Genomic DNA, 10,647 nt, shown 5'->3' on the forward strand with positions numbered 1-10,647 from the left:
GTATCTTTGTTCAGCCTGTGGATAGGGAATATTTTCATTTTATTGTTATTTTTTAATCTGCATTGATCGGTCTTGGAGCAAACATCTAGCCTACAGCTGTTCCACTTTTTGGGCACACTGGCATCAAAAATTAAATTGTTTAGCATTAAAAGGGAAATTAGCTTTAGAGACTCTTTTATGTTGGCCACCAGGGTTTATTCAACGGGAATGCACGTGACGGAAATATGAAAAACTCGTTCCTTAACATTAACAGTTCCAGCTCTATTGTAGTGAAACTGCCAGCCACTATGGCTAGACACTGAATAAGCAATAGTCAAAACACAGAGCTGCCAAACACCCACAGACTGCTTCACTCACTGCTGATTTATTTCATCTTTATTCAGTGTGACCTTTCAGTCTAGATTATCATCATCAAATATGTAAACACAAGAGCCAACAGACTCATAGATGCTGGGAAGATTAACCAGTCTCCTGACCACAAAAATAACAGGCCTTTTTCTCGGCAGTCATTTTGTCTTGTCATAGTCTGGGTCGTTAACGTTAACAGTCTCGCCGTTCCCCCTAAATGTCCCACCGAATCAGTGGCTCCCTAAAATACATTTGCACCTGTGCTTTTACTTTAACAAGTTGAAATTTCACACACAACGTTTCTGAAAATGAAGCAGCTAAATGGAATTGGACCATTATTCATTTGAAGTTGTTCTTTGACAAGTCCAAATATCTCCAGTATAAAGGTCAGCTAGGCAAGGAAACGCCTCAAGGAAACTCATGAGTGATTCAGGGAAAAGGCAGTGGTCATAAACATCATGTTGTCATACATCACCGTTCATGTAACTTCAGCTTTCAGAAGACATGCAAGCAATGTAAAATATATGAATATATATAACTGAATATACCAGCAAAAAGCTGCAGACTAATCCAAGCAATAGAAATTCTACTTTTTGTCTTTATGGAAGAATGGATAAAATAAACAAAGTGCAGTCCTGTGGATGCCAGTAACATAATGTGCATAATTTTGAAAATAGGAGCAGACAATGAAGATCTCAAGGCTGATATTAACTGGAAACGTTTCAGAAATATGTTCATGCACGACTGTGCACACATGAAAAACCAGTGCCTGCTTATTTTGGCCAATCAGCATCTAATTTATACTGAAGATAAAATTCCTCAGAAGAAGAAGACAAGGGTGACTTTTGTTTCCAGAGAAGAAACTCCAATTCCACAGAGGAAAAGTTGCCCTCCAGCGGAGGTGTGGTATCAGCTCAGTTTAAATTCATCAGGATCTGAGTGGGAGTCCTCTGACACAGGAATCCGGCAACTCATTGGCTGCTTCAACAGACGCTAGAGGAAATGCAGTGACATGGGTCACACTGCGATTGAGAACAGTGAGACATGTGGGGCCCAGAGTTTGTCTGGAGAACAGGAACATTTTCATGTTCATGGTTTAAATGGGCGCTGTGACTAATATTTGACTAACATGAGTTAGTCTTGCTTGTCCTTTCCTGGTTGAGTCAGCAGGAGTGCGCCCACAGTGCCAGCCTAACAGCCACGATGACCTTTAGGTCCTGGCCTACAGGGTCCGCCATTATCCTCCCTCAGAGAGGGCTCTTGTTTGTGGGACAGTTCCCGCTCGTGCTCTATAGTTATTTTCCAGGAAGCGTGAAAAGAACTGTGACACTGACGTGACTGTTTGTGTCACTTTTCCGAACATTTCGCTCATTCGCCTATTCGCAGTGTTAGAACAGTTAATTCATGGCAGACCTTTGTCACCATCTTGGCCCTGTGAGTGAAATTGATGTGTCAGTGTCTTGGCTTGTGGGTTTTATGCTGCTATTGTCTCCCATTTTTATTGGCACGCACACATGCACGCCTCTCTCACACTCAACATCCACGAGCTCCCTCTTCCTTCTCTGTTACATGTCGGAAAACACATGCATACAAAGGCAAACACTGCCATCGCAGTGTGGCATAAACAGTCACAGTGCCATGCAAATAAAACCTCTTACAGCCCAGCTGTCCTTAATCCAAAACCCCACGGGCACAGAACGGAAGTGTTGAGAAAGTCAGCGCTGATAGTTACGTGAAGTAAGACACGGAGAATCGGAAAGATCGCGAAAGCAGCAAAGTCAATGGTGAACATGACGGGGAAGCCTCCTCTGTAGTAACACCAGTCATATAAGGACCACAAGATGAGAGTGCAGGCTCGGTGTAAACAAATGGCAAATGTCTGTCAGTGTCGTGGCATTTCTTATTGTCCTGCCCTGTACAAGAAGACTGGTTTCACATTTATCTGCAAAGTGCTTACCTTAATTCTGAGTACATTGAAGCTTTTGTAACATCACTAGGTTGAAAATCATTCCGCCTTAATTAGAGTTACAAGTGAGACATGGAAGCATTTTAAATGGGCTTTCAAGCAGATCAAGATATGCATGTTGTGCAAAGTCATCTAATTAGTTCAGTGAAACATTTCTAAAAAGAAAACATACAATTGTAACTCAGCTTTATCTTTTTATAAAGACAGTCAAACTGATTGTCAAGGGGGCAAAGACACACAGACAAACAGACACACAGACGGAGTGGGAGTAATCAAGGAGAATCAGGACATTTCCCCAATCAGGACTGTTGGAATACCAAATTCTTCAAAAAAAAAAAAAGTAAGCAAAACGTCTAAAATGATTTATTCCAGCCCTCTTTAACCTCTCTGAGACATCTTTCATCAGAGAGATGAGAAATGAAAGATAAATAAAGAAGGATATAAGCAGATATCATCGTCATTTGACAAAATACGGAGCAACAATGTTTACGCAGAGCAGCAGAGGAAAGCAGTAGCTCTGCAGAGCTGAATACACACGCGCCGTTTGTTGCCTTTTCTTTCCTACGCTGAGTGAAAAAATGATGGGATTATCCATCATATCAAATTTATAAAAAAACTTGCCAACTAAAGCCGCTGTTATTTCCACAGCTCAGGAGTGCCATTGCAATCAATGGCACTCCAAATCCACCAAAAGCTGCTAAGCTCCAAGAAGTTAAAGAAAAAAAACTACTTAAGTCACTAGATAGCATGCATTGCACTGCTTGGATTAATTAGGAACTGGAATTACAAGTAATATTTTCTTCTTTTCATAGTTTAATGTGGATAAAAGAGGGTGGGGACATTTAAACATGTATATACATGTATTTATGTAAATATGTAGCACATGAGTCGATAGAAATAGTGGTGTAAAAATATTTAAAACATTAGATTACATAATTGTGATTGAACTTTTTAACTTGAGCTAATAGATGCAATCCTTTATCTGTGTAAACTAAAAACAGAACCAAAGGAAAAAAACTTTACACTTTGCAGCCTCTTTTTTTTTTTTTTTTTTAACAATGCTGCCAGACTTTTTTTTTCCCAGCTTTTGAAGCCAGGATGGAACAAAGTGTCTTAGGTTCCTGGAACAAGTGTTAAAACTATACCAAAAGGCTTTTCCTTCATTTAAGCATTTTAAATTAAAAATAAAAGGGAAAAAAATATTTAATGTAACAATCATGACAAAAACATGAAGTAGTAAATAAAAACAGATATACATTATTAAAACTGAAAAATACATTACATAAATACAACATTAATTGGGGGTTTTTTTTAAGTGGAAATAGAATAAAAGTTAAAGATTTTAGGATATAAACAAAATCCTGTGGAAATTGACAGATTTACATCTTGCTTGGCAGTCATTAACAGTCAAATACTGTAAGAAGTTCAAAACAATAGTCAGTGGCTCCAGATAATTATATCCTTCAATGAGCGTTAAGTTGCCTTTAGAAATCTTACAAGTCATGCACTAATCTAAACAGACCCATTAAAGTCTTAACTAAAGGATTTGTTGACTTTGTTGTACTCTGCTGAAAAAAAAAAAAAAAACGAAAGAAAAGAAAACACAGAGTAAACAATTCATTACCAGGAAACTGGAAAGGCTCTGAAAAGCAAACCAGGGACTAATCAAAGGAATAGAAGCAGAAGAGAAGAGAAGGAAAACACAGTGAGCAGACGGAGACAGCAAAGAAAAGTTCGAGATTGGGTTAAAGACAACAGAAAAAAGAGCAGCCACTGAGACAGACATATTTGAAGAGAGAGCAGGGGCAGGAGTGTGTGTGTGTGTGTGTGTGTGTGTGTGTGTGTGTGTGTGTGTGTGTGTGTCAAGGGGGCAAAGACAGACAGACAGACACACACACAGACAGACAGACGGAGTGGGAGTAATCAAGGAGAATCAGGACGTTTCCTCTGTAATACCCACAGGCCCCGGCTGAGCCCCAGCTCCGCAATCCTCGCTGATTGGAGGGAAGGGTTTGTTTGAAGAGGAGGTCAAGACCATCAGTACCTTGTTAAGGAAAAGTTTGTGTCCAGAGGAATGAAGAAGGCTGACTCCTTCCTGAGGAATTCATAGGGGGATAGTGAGCGGTATGTGTATGTGCGTTTGTGTGCGCATGTCAGAGGAAGGCAAAAAGAAAGCACTGATTTTTGAGACTGCGCGTATGTAAGTATTTGTGTGTGTGTTTGTGCATGTATGTGTGGATGCAGTCACTTAAAAGGAGCGACGCAGAGGAGGAGGAATCAGATTGTGATTTAAGGAGGACCCATCAGCCCCCCCCCCCACACACACACACACGCACACACACGCCCCACATAGTTTCTAAAGCCAGGATAGCAGCACTGGCATTTGCGGCAATAATGCATGACAGATGTACATCAACTCTCTCTCTGTCTTTCTGTCTCTGTGTCTCCCTCTTTGTCCTTCTTCTTCTGCCTCCTCTCATCTGGGGCCAATGTGTTGTTGATGGTGGGCATCGTGCATCAAAGCATAAGCGGCTTTTAAATTGAAAAAGGAGGATTACAATCTCGCCTGAGTACTCCTCCGCGTCAGATGGCTAATTACCGACTTGATAATGAACCGAAGGCGAGACTTTTGGCTCCAATATGTCTTTTTGCTTTCATTTTTTTTAACCTCGAGTTTTATCATTTACATCATTACCTTTGAGGTCTTCGTTGAAAATGAAATCACCCGTAGTTTGTTACTTTGTAGTTAGTAAAAATGTCAGTTTGGTCTCAAATAATCACAGAGGTCACAAGAGTTTAAACTCTACTTAAATTCAAATTAGAGTGTAGTATTTTCTTTCTTCAGTTTGACGGCTGGATTCAGAATGCATTTCAGGTACATAAAATATATTTATTTCCTCATCCAAGCATTTGGATGCATACGATTGCAGAAAAACCTTTGTGTTTTCTGTATTCCTGTCTAAATAAAACTTTATCCAAGTCCTAAAAGTGGATCCAGATAACACAATTAAACAAATGAAATGAAGATTTGATAGTTGTTTATTTAATTATTGAAAAATATGCTCTGTTAATAAGCTACATTTCTCTGAGGGGCAAAAGTATGTTAACTTTAGGGATAAGTGGTTAATTTGAAGGTGTAATCAGTATCAGGAGTTTTATGACAATTAGTCGTGAGTGGATCTTTTTTTACAGTCAAGGAAGAGCGATCTATTAAAGCTTCACAACATATGTTCGAGGAAGTTAACTGAGGCGCAAACAAAGGAGATTTATGGCGTCTTTAGAAAAAGTTGTTGATGCTCATCAGGGCTGGAAAAAATTACAAAACTATCTCTGAAGAGGTTGGACTTCAGACTGTGTACAAATGAAAGGAGTTCAAAAGAGCTGTTACCCTCGAAAGTAGAATTGCAGGTAGAATTGCAGGTTTCTCCAAAACTGGCTATTTTTCATGAGTCCATCAAGAGATCACTGAACAACACTGATGTTCCTGGCATGGCTGCAAGAAGAAAGCACAGCTCTCCAAGAAGTACACTTTTGCCCGTCTGCACTTTGCTAAAAATCACACGAAGACGAAGACAATGATAGAAAATATCAGAATTCCTGTCCCATAAAACAGTGCTGCATTAAATGTTACACTGTACAGATGAGGACTATTTACTGTACACCAGCAAAAACAAGCACAGTCCTCCTGTGATATCTTTGAGCCAATAGAAACTCTGATATAGATGGTTACCCATCATATCAGTCTGTCTTTGATCATGCGTCCTTTCTCTCAACGTTAAATAAACCTGCATAACATGGATTATTATCCAGCTAGCCAGCTGGCAAGCTTAGAGAGAAATATTTGAGTTAGACTGCATCATTAGGTGATGCTGAGGCCAGAACAGCTAAATTGGTGTTTTGGTAGATTATGAGGGAGTCCTTGGGAAATTCTTTATTCTTTCATTTTATTGTTTTTTGAAAATAAATGTTTAGAAAAATGAGGAAATGTGAATTACTACAACCCAGGATTGCAATAAAGCAGAACTGATTTTTAAAAATACTTTAAAGTGCATTTTTATAAGAGAGTATTAAACAACTGGGTTGGTTAGTTTTATAATATTCAAAGCAGAATGTTAATGTTTCAGTGTAGCCACAGTAGAACAAGAAACCTTCAACCTTTAAACCATCATAAGTTATTTGTTTACTCACTTTCCCTGTAATATATATAAAGACTTCTGTAAGTATGCAGGCTTTCTAATCATTCTTTTTTACTTCATGTTTTTACGTAAAGAACTGCAATAATGTAAAATACTTTCATGCAAAAACAACAATGATTGTAACTAGGCCTTAATTTATCTTCTATAATTTCTATTTATTTTCATATATCTGTCTTCTTGTGCTTCAAGTTGCTCACCATGAGTCAGGGGGAAATGACATTTCCACCCTGTTTGTCCTGCACATATTGCAGAACTGAAAATAAAGATGACTTTGAAAATAATCAAGCCCTCAGAACTGTTCTGATGTGTAATGTACATATAAGCATATATAGCAGCACTACACCATGTGTTATGTTGCATTGGAAAATGTTAACATGACGTAAAGTAAGAAGAGGAAGATCAAAGAGAAGCTTGTGAGAGAAGAAGATGTTTAGGATACGGTGAGATGAAGGCAGATGATCTGCTGGGGCGACCCCTAAAGGCAGCAGCCAGAAGAAGAAGAAGAAGAAAGTACTGCAAAACTAAACTTGACTAGAGTGTTTGAGAAAATGTCATGCTGCTTTTTATCATCACAGTGTGGTTTTGTGCTTCTGTGTTCAAGCAGAAGAGGGCAGCACTTTCCCAGTGCATGAAGTCAAGCTCAAACCATCCCCTGTCACAGTAACACTAATGAACAATATCACAGAGGTTCTCCTACCAGATCAACAACAACAACAACCTAGCAGCATGGCGTGTGTTTGATATCCAAGAGTTATTTAATGTAAACTGCACACTGCTGGTGCCAAAAATGCTATAAATTATGGATCTGTTACTGAGGAGAGGCGAGGAAGAAAATGTGAAAATGTGAGAAAGATAAAAATTAAAAGAATGCTGAGAAGATGGAGCTAAATTCCAATATGACGTGAAGGTGGAAAGACAAGAAGTGTATCTTTGCAGAAGTGTTACAGTATGTGGTCAGTGTTGTGCTGTGTCATGATGCTGTTGTACTTTTTACTTCCTTGTAGCAGTAAATAGGACTTGAGTGTGATCCCATGGCAACAGGTCCAAATATCAACAGGTGTTAATAAAGCAAATACTATCTTTTATTGGTACTTTAATATCGCATGGTGTATATCTATTAAAGTACCAATGTAAATATCAAGGGGAAACCCTCGGTGTTTATCAAAACATCAGTGGGTGACTCACCCCAAAAAACAACAAAAAAATTCAAAAGGTTGTGCAAGGGACATGTTGTGACTCATCATTTTTAAGAAACATCTCGAAGCAATGGAAATGTAGCAGTCTCTTTGACAAATGCGCAAATTATATAATGTATGTTTACATTTAAGTGACAACTAGTGCTTCAAGTGCTTCGTTTCTTATTTCCCTTAGCACTGAAGGCACCGGGCGAGCCTTAGCGATTGGATCAGTGTGGGGGAAGCAGCAGGAGGTTTATGGATAGCTGAAGAAGAGCTGATTCAGTCTAGCACCAACTTTCAACAACATCTGTCTTCACCTAATAAGCCTACAGTCAGTACAGTTAAATTCCCTGAACACTGGAGTTGTCTTTTCCTCATTGTTTTTTCCTTAACATGTTCCAAAAAGTGTGGCAGTATGTAATGTATTGACTTCATCTACATCAATTAACCAGATAAATCATATCAGAGCACTTAAAGTCTTATCCTCCATCGTTATTTGCTTTTGTTGGTTTGTATTTTTTAATTTTATTTATTATTGCTGCATGTATCCAATCAGGAGTCTGTAAAAAAGTGCTTAGTCACTGTGGCTGTGATTTAAAAAATAATAAAAGTTGTACATGTAAATGTTTGGGTTACTGATGTACTGTTAACTTACAGTAAAACTTATTGTTCAGGCGTTACCGTTGCTTCGCCTCGCTGCTTTGGTTCACACTCATTGCTCTTACGTTATTTGCGTGTGCGTGTATGTGTGCGTGGGTGTGTGTGCAGTAGCAGGGTAAAATAAAAGACAAGAAAAAAAAAATGAGAAAAGCAAACAAATGCACGTGCTAGTAGCAACCAGGCAAAAAAAAGATCCAAGTAGATTTTGAACATAGTGGAAAATCTTCCATGTTAACAGTCTAATATTTGACATAGGAAATGGCTGGACCTAAAGCAAACTGACTAAGAACCATATCTTCAGATGGATGAATGTTTTGTTGGGCGTGCCTTTTTCGTATTGGAAACTTTTGTTTTTTTGGTACTTGTGCAAAATGTTCACCTACAGTTGGGTATTCATTCTTGTGTTGATCATTTTACTTCTATAAAGGATCTCAATACAAAAGCAACTCTGGATTTATCTGTATGCTGCTGTGAGAAGACGTGACTTATGGTATTCTTTGTTCTTATAACTGAGGCTCATAGAGCAGGGAGAAAAATGTCAAATATTTGTACATGCCCATGCAGACATTCCTGCCCAAGCTCTTACCCCAACTTTAATTGCATATTATGTGTCACAAAATGAGTCAACAGAGGTGAATCACCCACTATCATGTATTTATAGGCATCTTACTGCGAAAGAGAGTGGTGTGGTGTTCGCTTGAATTAAGATAAGACCTTTATAATTTTACTGCATTGTGAATGGACTAAGCCTAGGCTTAGTTACCCAACCTAGCAGGTCAAACAACATACTGAAACTAAGATGACGATACAGAAATTCTAGTCAAAACCAGTTTCTTTGCAACACAAATCAGCATGGCTCAGAAAAATAAACTAGGAAATAGTCAACTGAGCTAGACAGAATTTAAAAATCTGCATTGCTCATCAATTACTGGCAAATTCTTTCACAGCATTGTGAATCATTTGTTGTCTTTAACTAGAAACCGAACCTTCAAGTGAACCAGCTGACATCGTTTGTCACGATATGATGCAACATTTCCAATAGTGGCAATATTTGCAGGTAGATTTTGGATTTGAGCTCTTGGTGTTGTTGGGTGTGGTGTGCCGTGCAAAGATAGTATTGTTACCAAAAGTTACGAGGAGACTTCCTGAATGTCACCTTAGCTGACTCCATAGGCAATATAAAGCTGAGCGATATTATGTCAAAATGCTAGTGGGCTGAGAATTATTGTATAAAGTTTCAAAGCAACAGGGTGCCGGTTTAGCTCGCCGTGATGAGTTGGCGGCCAACTGGCCTGGGTTCGAATGTGACCCACGGCCCTTTGCTGCATGTCTTTTCATTTCTATCATCATGCAAAATTTTCCCTAAACTCTATACTAGTCTTTAGTTAAACATAAACAAAAACAACAAAACATAAGAAGTTGCTGAACAAGTCTGCTCAAGAGACGCTAGTACCTCATTAATTATTTTGCAGGAGTTCCCGTTTGGTTGTTTGCAAGTCATTCACTTTGCGTGTGTTGAGCTCTGTGTTTATGTTCTTGGAATTAAGTCAAGCACCGAAAGTGTGGCCATTTGCCAAGGGTGTGGCATGTCACCTCTGGTGCAGCATTAGATATTCACTGACAGGATATCAATGTATATTATATTAAAATTTTGTATTTTTCAAGACACTTTTATACATACATTAACTGTGAGATAGTCAAGGAAACAAAGTCACTTAATCTGGCTGAACCAAAGTTAATGGATCACCTGGGACTATTGAGACTTAGAAATGTGAACCCTGACATTATCCTTTAAATCCTGTTAAGTCCGTGTACCAATGTATCTCCAAAACACCAACTATTCTTTAAATGACAGTAACCAAGTGATTATACGGAGGTTATTAAGAACCTTTTCTGCACAATGCTGTATTGACAAATTGTGCAGATCACCCACGCAATACAAGCTGGAGGATATTGCTAAGTGTCAGTATTATGCCATCACCAAAGAGGCTTTAACAAATCATCAGACTGATTTTTGAATAAAAGTAGTAACTCAGATCAACTGTTAAACAAGTCAAACATGGCTCTTTTACTTCTAGCTTTAAACTTGCCCATTAGCTGACTCACACCTCACATGCTCACTACATTCACCCCCAAATATTAAAAGGAAAATTCTTTGAGATGGGATAAAACAGACTCATTCCATTTGATGTATGTGCACCGATGATCAGTGTTTCTACACTGAACAACAGTGTGCTGTCACATCTACACTACTGTACAAGATTTTTGAGACATCCTCCATTTCTTCATAATTTGTTTC

The sequence above is a fragment of the Astatotilapia calliptera genome, chromosome 19, assembly GCF_964374335.1.
Source record: "Astatotilapia calliptera chromosome 19, fAstCal68.1, whole genome shotgun sequence".
Lineage (NCBI taxonomy): Eukaryota > Metazoa > Chordata > Actinopteri > Cichliformes > Cichlidae > Astatotilapia > Astatotilapia calliptera.